Below are 7,092 nucleotides of genomic sequence, written 5' to 3'. Positions count from 1 at the left end.
CTAGGAATAGGGAGAGAGTGCAGTTGAACACGTGGTTGCAGGAATGGTGTAGGAGATGAGGGCTTCAGGTATTTGGATAATTGTAGCACATTCTGGAGAAGGTGGGACCTGTACAAGCAGGATGGGTTGCATCTGAACCAGAGGGGCACCAATATCCTGGGAGGGAGGTTTTCTAGTACTCTTCGGGAGGGTTTAAACTAATTGGCAGGGGAATGGGAACCGGATTTGTAATCCAACAATTTATGTAGCTGATGTTCAGGATGCCAAAGCATGTAGTGAGGCAGTGGGGAAGGTAACACTGACAAAGCAGAGTACTTGCAGGCACGGAGATGGGTTGAAGTGTGTATATTTCAACGCAAGAAGCATCAGGAATAAGGTGGGTGAAATTAAGGCATGGATTGGTACTTGGGACTACGATGTGGTGGCCCTCACGGAAACTTGGATAGAAGAGGGACAGAAATGGTTGTTGGAGGTTCCTGGTTATAGATGTTTCAATAAGATTAGGGAGGGTGGGAAACAAAGTGGGCGGGGTGGCATTGTTAATTAGAGATAGTACAACAGCTGCAGAAAGGCAGTTTGAGGAGGATCTGCCTACTGAGGTAGTATGGGTTGAAGTCAGAAATAGCAAAGGACCCTTGTTGGGAGTTTTCTATAGGCCCCCAATAGCAGCAGAGATGTGGTGGAACAGATTTTGGGAAGGTGCAGAAGTCGCAGGGTAGTAGTCATAGATGACTTCAACTTCCCAAATATTGAGTGGAAACTCTTTAGATCAAATAGTTTGGATGGGGTGGTGTTTGTGAAGTGTGTCCAGGAAGCTTTTCTAACACTGTATGTATGTTGTCCAACCAGAGAGGAGGCCATATTGGATTTGGTACTTGGTAATGGGCCAGGGCAAGTGATAGATTTGTTAGTGGGGGAGCATTTAAATACTGTGTGCAGTTCTGGTCACCTCATTTTAGGAAGGATGTGGAAGCTTTGGAAAAGGTGCAAAGGAGATTTACCAGGATGTTGCCTGGAATGGAGAGTAGGATTACGAGGAAAGGTTGAGGGTGCTCGGCCTTTTCTCATTAGAATGGAGAAGGATGAGGGGCGACTTACCATTACAAGGGGACATAAATTTAAGATGAATGGTGGAAGATATAGGGGGATGTCAGAGGTAGGTTCTTTACCCAGAGAGTAGTGGGGGCATGGAATGCAATGCCAGTGGAAGTAGTTGAGTCAGAAACATTAGGGACCTTCAAGTGTCTGTTGGATAGGTACTTGGATTACGGTAGAATGATGGGGTGTAGATTGATTTGTCCTTAATCTAGGACAAATGTTTGACACAACATCGTGGGCCGAAGGGCCTGTTCTGTGCTGTATTTTCTATGTTCTATGTTAACTGAAGTTTCTCATCCCCGGAAACATTTTCTGAGTTTTTTTCTGAGTTCTCTCAAATACTTTTGCATCCACTCGAAAGTGTGGTGCCCAGGATGGGACAGAAAACTCCAGCTGAGGCATTCTTATCAAGCACCAGGACCACCCCCTTGAAAGTCCAAAAAATGTTGCAAAATTCCCTTAATATGTTCGAGAAACTCGGCACTAGTAAAATTAAGTCAAAAGCACCTCACCCGGAGGCTGGGTTAGCTTCTGCTACTACTTAGCATTGCACTACTGAGTGCAATGGGGCAGGGGTTCCTGGTGCAGCTGAACACATGTTGAGTTAAGAGTGATTAAGAATGGGCGGTAACAGGACCTTTGCGTTCCAAAAATGACAGGCTATGCACCAACCCAGTGTCAGCGGCTGTCTCACATCACCATCCGCCCACTAGATATGCATCTGGCACAGGAGTAGCACATTGGTGCCACCCTCTTATGGCTGGGCACACACAGGGTGTTGCACCTGAAATGTGGAGTCTGGGCCTTTCACATAGCTCCAGTAGCAGCGATGCCACCAAGTGGAAGTTTGCGGCCAGTGCCCTTTCTGGTGGAGGAAAATCATGGCTATCTTTAATGGAAAATTGTTTTACGATAGAAATCTCGGATACTTTATCTGCATGTGTCAGATTTAAAATGGGAGAAATCTTCTGGCCCAGTTGACAGGTCGCAGAGGTGGAAGAGCTGGGGGAGGGGCTGCCTCAGCAGGTGGAAGTGAGCTGTGGGGCCCCATTGGCTGGATTGCTCCCTGTATGTAAATATAGCTGACGGGGTGGGGCGAGGTGGTGGCGCTGGGAGCTGTTCATTCACTCAGTGCTGGTTGCACAGTGAGTGTACAGAGCTCCGTCTGCGGGATCTGACTGCTCATCCTGCCAGGGTGCACCGGATAGTGGGCAGCAGCCAGCTCCTCTCCGCCGCACCACATTTCCGACGGGGGATTATTGCTGCCTGTTCTCGCCATTGCGCTTGGTTCACTTACCCGCTTTTATTTCCCATTTTGACAGAAAAATTCAGTTCGCCCCCGCCCGTTCATGTTGAGACCCTTAAACTGTGATCAGGAGTAGTATCGCTTCCCAACATTTGAGTGTGTCAAACAGGTAAGAAGATCATCTCAATCTATCGGGGGAAGAATGGAGCACTGACTGCTGAAAGTGGCGTGTATTTTGTTCGTGAACTGTTACACCACAGCAGTCTCCTTCAAGTGCCCAATTCTAAAGATCTTTAAGAACAAAATGCTGACCAACAAATATATGTAGAGGGGGAAACAGACTCAGAAGTGGGTGGGAGTTAAATTCAATAAATGCAGTGCTGTAACTACAGAAAAGAAAATAGCTGGTAACTCATGGAAAGTAGGAGCATGCCCCTGATGTAATTGGAAATCTGCCAGGTAGTGTAAAGCTCATACCCCCACTTAAAAGTGATAAATCTGAACAATTGGCGCAACATTACATTTGAAATTAATATATTCTGCAGGTGTCCAGAGTTTGCCCGAGGTTTTCTCCTCGACATCAACAACACCCATTTCACATCACGTGAAAATTGTTGCTCGGTTGAAGGACGAGGTGTCCATTCTGGATTTTGCAAGGTAGTTTGAGGCTTTGTAATGGGGCGCTTGTGCAAAGAGCCCTAGAGTAAACAACTGTTATTGAGACACATAAAGCTCCAAGGCCATTCCGATGTTCCCCTATTTGTTTTGGTTGCGTTTTTTTTAAAATGGAGAAGTCTTAACTTGCGCGGCGTTGTGAGCGGCTGCAAACACAGAGAGAGAGAGGGCTGATTCAGGGCAGCGTCTGGCAGCTGTGGGGAGGAGGCTGCCTGTGTTATTCAGGGCTCTGGTGAGGGATGAAGTTCAGCCTCAATTTGCATGTGAATCAGCTGAGCTTTTTATTCATCCACCCGAGCTTTCGAGAGAATATATTAAAAGCCTACAAAGTGTCACAGGCACTTCAATCTCCCGTGATGTGATTTACCATAACTGCAGCCAGTAATCCTCCTGGCGGTTATTTCACCCCAATTTACAAGTGGTTGCCTGGCGATATTGGCATGCCTTTTTTTTACCTTTTTGCTAACGAAGTGGTCAGTCGTTTAAAGATTCAAAGTTTTTTAAAATCCCAATAATCACACAGCAAAGGGGAAATTACATTTCTTGAAGTTATTCATGTAAAATGCTAAAAGCTACATTTGGAAATTGGATTGGAGATGTACGTTGTAATGAGGAATGCTTGTTGTGCCCAGTACTTGTGGGTGTATACATTTGGGAAGGGATAGTTTGAGAAACCGTTGGGGACAGGGATTTACTTATTAATAATGTAATCCATTCGGAACATGTGAAGAAAACATTTGTTTTTGTTGACCATTCATACTCATTTGTATTTCTGAAATAGTAAATCGCCATATGAGGCAATTGTGTAGGAACCGCCGATTTTTTTTCAAAAAGCTACGTAAAAACTACAAATAGCCACATGTTCAGAATCTGATTTACGTGTCGAGCGCTATCTCCATGACAAACACCATGAGATGGCGTGTGTACGTGTGTAGTAGAGGGCTTGGAGGTTGTAATTGGGCTCATTTTCTTCTGATATAGCCGATCACCAGCCAATAGCATTTGTGGAGAGGGAAAAAGAGTTAAAGAGCCGCGCCTGTGACCTTTAGTAGGAATTGGAAAATGTTAAATGTAACAGATTTTAAACAAGTACCGAGTCACAGACAGGGCGAGGGGAGGAAAGGGCAAAAGGATAAGTGTGATAGGATGGAAGGCAGGAGAGGAAAAATGAGAAAGGTGTTAATGGGACAAAAAATAGAGCTGTAAATGGGAACAACAGAATGTGTGAAAAAGTGGATGCAGTTGGTTATGGCCTGAAATTATTGAATTTATTAAATTTGGAATGCTGTTAAGTGACTAATCTGAAAGATGCGTGCTGTTCCTTGAGCTTATTTTGAGCTTCATGGAGACAATTCAGGAGCTTAAGGCTGGAGTGGGGCAGAAACAAAACGACAAATGACCAGAAGCTCAGGGTCATGCTTGTAGACTGGTGGGTATTGTTCAGCAAAATAATCGCCCAATCTGTGTTTGGTCTCCAATGCAGAGGAGACTATTATGTGCAACAACTGTAGTAAATTACATTGAAATAAATTGTTTGGGCCCATGGATGATGGGAAGGGAGGTGACGGAAGAACAGGTGTTGTACCTCCTTACCTGGGTGAGAAGATGCTGCAAGCAGGGGCGCTGTGAATCACGGGAGAGGGAACCAGTATCCCATGGAGGGAGCAGCCCCTTTTGGAATACTGAAAAAGAAGGGAAATAATTGTATATTTTAATTGCTAATTATGAATTGCCTCAGAAAAACAACATCAAAATATATTTCAAATATATATGTTTCCATGCAAAAAGATCAGATATAGAATCAAAAGTCCAGTTTGGATTTAATGATGTGGCCGCCGCTTTCCACACATTTCTGAGTAATCTGCAATGCATCTTGTATCTTTGAGACTGCTAGAAAAAAATTAAACTCAAATGGCAATATGTGACGACCATAAAGTAAGCCACAATAGTTTTGCCGACACATTCATGGTTTAAAATGTAATTTAAGTTAGAATCTATTTATATGAATAGCTTTTTCAAATTGACATTTACTTTTTGGAAACCGATTATTTTTTTTCACAAAGTACTTAAAGAGAATAAAAGATAAGTTGGTCTGTATTACATCCTCCAACCACCTACTATTGTCAAAATTGCAGATGTAAAAATTGAAGTTGAAATCATCCCAAGACAGGTTAAGGTTTGAGGTGTAGATGTTGTGCCAGCAAAATACCTTTGAATTTGCTTCATATTTGGGAATAATGTAATATAACTGTCTCGTTCAAGAGAATCACTGACCTGTGCATTGTACAGAAAGAAACTGAGTAACGAACTGTGGTGATACATTGTTGACCTGAGGGTTTCTCAAAGTGACTAACAGTGTTACGATGCCAGAAGCAGAAGGCTGAAGGCACTGATGCAAATTCAAGGTCATTTTGTAACTCGTGGAAGCAATGGCTTACCTTGCAGTGTTGTTATATTAGACTGTTGGATTTAAATTCAAAATTTAAACATTTTGCAGAATGCAAGGGCTTACAGGTAAAGAAAATGCAAAGAAGCACAGACTTCTACAGAAACAATCTGGGTGAATTATGTTCCAAAATTAGGTATTATTTTTTTAAGATGAGTAATAAATATGTGTGCAATGCTGGAAACTGCCCAGAACTACAACAGTAGTTATATGCAGGCCACAGTTCACATATTTTGGTACTATTGGGAATAATTTATGCTTTAATGACAGGTGACATCACTGCAGGGATTCATTTGGAGTTTGCAGGCTCCCTCGAGGTCTGCAAGGAGATTTCAAAATTTCAACAAAAACAAAAATTGTTGACGTGATAACAGACCAATCAGAATTGGAGTTAAGACATACAGTAGCTGTAATACCTTGTTAACTAAGGGATGCTGTTCAGTGAGTGAATCAGGGCCAGGGTCTCCCTGTATTCACAATGGGTTTGGTTGAAGTGTTAAGAAAAAAATCAAACTGGCCCAAGCGTGAGACATTGTAGTGATTGGTGTTTGGATGAAGCACATGGAGGGAAAGGAAGGCGCTTCGGGCACTTCAACAAATCTTATACAAAAATGGAAAATGCTGGACAATCTCAGCAGATCTGACTGCACCTGTGGAGAGAGGAGAGCTAATGTTACAAGTCTGGATGACTCAAAGTCAAAGCCAGACACAACTCATCCAGACTCAAAATGTTAGCTCCCTTCTCGCTCCACAGATTCTGTCAGACCTGCTGAGATTTTCCAGTATTTTCTGTTTTTGTTTCACATTCAAGCATCCACAGTAATTTGCTTTTCTTAACAAATCTTATCCTTGTTTATAAATGTTTTTTGATTTTGTTTGTAAAGCAGTAGCTGGCAAGTGCTAGGCATGTGCTGAATCATATATGGTTCTAGTCATTACATGAAAGTCCAACATTTTGAAAAGTATTTTCTATTTTTGGAATCAGTATTTACCACTTGAGTGGAAAAATACAGGTCAAGGCGGGCTTGTTACAATTGCTGTGTAACTGAACTGTATTAAGCCAAATTATTAGTACAGGTGCAGGTATATTCTGTTATTGGAATTTGATAAGTGAATTTACATACGAATATAAGAGAAGGTGTAGGCCATATGGCTTTTTGAGCCTACTCTGTTATTCAATCAGATAATGGCCAATCTTCTATCTCTGTGACATATTCGCACACTATCCCCCTAACCCTTGATGTCATTGGTAAGCAGAAATCTACCAACTTATGCTTTGAGTATGCTCATTGACTGAGCCTCCATAGCCCTCTGGAATAGAGAATTTCAAAGATTCACAACTCTTTGACCACAGAAATTTCTCATCCCCTCATCCTCTCAGTCCTCTTATTCTGAGTTTGTGTCCCCTAGTTCAAGAGCTACCCTCAAATAGGGGAAATATCCTTCCTGCATCTACCCTGTTGAGCCCTCTGAGCATTTTGTACACTTATCAATGAGATCACCTCTCATTCTTCTAAACTCCAGTCTGCTCAATCTCTCTTCGTGGGACCGTCCCACCATCTCAGAGATTAGTCTGGTGAACCTTTGCCGCACTGCCTTTATGGCCAGGATATACTTCGTTAGGTAA

At 42.7% G+C, this 7,092-nt stretch overlaps 1 protein-coding gene across 1 annotated transcript in view; it reads left to right on the top strand.

Annotated features, from left to right (window-relative positions):
- Positions 1–2,202: 2,202 nt before the first annotated feature.
- Positions 2,203–7,092, top strand: part of LOC119963175 (follistatin-related protein 5-like) — an 877,034-nt gene continuing 872,144 nt past the window's right edge. The window contains 1 exon segment of the mRNA XM_038791890.1: positions 2,203–2,513. The gene's annotated coding sequence lies outside the window, so the exon portion shown is untranslated.

The sequence above is a fragment of the Scyliorhinus canicula genome, chromosome 3 (genome assembly GCF_902713615.1).
Source record: "Scyliorhinus canicula chromosome 3, sScyCan1.1, whole genome shotgun sequence".
Taxonomy (NCBI): Eukaryota; Metazoa; Chordata; class Chondrichthyes; order Carcharhiniformes; family Scyliorhinidae; genus Scyliorhinus; species Scyliorhinus canicula.
Note: the sequence above shows the minus strand (reverse complement) of the source record. Positions and strands in the feature narration are given on the sequence as shown.